The sequence below is a fragment of the Sorex fumeus genome, unplaced genomic scaffold (genome assembly GCF_029834395.1).
Source record: "Sorex fumeus unplaced genomic scaffold, SorFum_2.1 ptg000037l, whole genome shotgun sequence".
In the NCBI taxonomy this organism is placed as follows: Eukaryota; Metazoa; Chordata; class Mammalia; order Eulipotyphla; family Soricidae; genus Sorex; species Sorex fumeus.
The window spans coordinates 32,842,455-32,843,607 of NW_026606094.1; the positions used below are offsets into that span (position 1 = coordinate 32,842,455).

Consider the following 1,153-nt stretch of genomic DNA (forward strand, 5'->3'; position numbering starts at 1 on the left):
TTCATATCAGCATCCTCCAAGTTATCTATAAAAAATAGCTCCACTGTTATTTTCTCCAGCTGTTATTTTCTAAAACTTTTTTTGTTTTATTAGGCAAAGAATTTTATTAACTTCTGTTTCAAACTTTATTTCCAGGCTTCTTCAGCTTAATTAGCTGCAAAGAATGACTTGTATATAAGCAAAACAAAGCTTGATGAATGAAAATGAAAAGAGCTGCAGTGTCCAAGGGGCTTGAGCTTAAAAATAGTAGATCTAAATCTTATTAGATCCTTGAACAAAATTTTAAAAAGGAGTCATAATATAAAATAGCAGCTCCCAATAACTTCTTCAAGTTTTATCTTCTTCAGAAGTTGACTCAATTCAGTTTGCTTCATTCTTAGAAGCCTCATCAAAATTCTCCATGATATCTGGAACTTCATCATCATCATCCTCTCCAGTAGCAAGTGGTGCTTTTTCATCCACAGATTGTTTAGGCAGAGCTTCAGTCAGTCTCTTTAAGCAGGTCAGACTCTGCACCAAGCTGGTTTAAGATGCTGGGAAGCATTTCTGTCAGCTGCTCTGTCTCAGCATGGCCTGTAATGGTGAACGTGTTTGCTGACAGGGATGCTTGAACTTTAGGGTTATTAAAGCGGATCACTGTGTCTTGGTTTATGAACATATTCACCTCTTCAATAACAGAGATAGTGTTTACGCCTAACTTCATTAAGGAGAACTGAAGTTTTTTATCATTTGCTTTAGTTGTTCTATGAACCACCTTTGTCTTTCTGCAAACAGTTCCTTTCCCACCAATGTGCACTTGGGCTTGCAGTTTGGCGAGCTTATCTTGGTTCATCATTTCTTTCATCTTGTTGGAGCAGAAATGGGGCCGAGCAGGGGAATAAGGGTTGGCACTCTGGGGGTCTCGGTGGACCAGCTCACACATGGGGATGCAAGATGCCAGGTCTCTAAAACTGTTTTAATTAGCTTCCACCTTCTATAATTTTACCCAATTTTTTTCATAAATAACTTTATGCTAATCCCTTTGCCATCGTATTTGATTAAATAGAATTTTTTTGCGAATTACTTGAAAATCCTTATTTACCTTGCTTCTGATATAAGCCACAAATGTGGTTTTCTCTTACTTTCTTATTTTATAAAATTAGGAGACCTGCTC

The 1,153-nt window shown here is 37.1% G+C and overlaps 1 pseudogene; it reads right to left on the reverse strand.

The window, feature by feature from the left end:
* Nucleotides 1–216: 216 nt before the first annotated feature.
* Nucleotides 217–909, reverse strand: LOC130027702 (transcription factor BTF3-like; annotated as a pseudogene).
* Between the last annotated feature and the right edge of the window lie 244 nt (nt 910–1,153).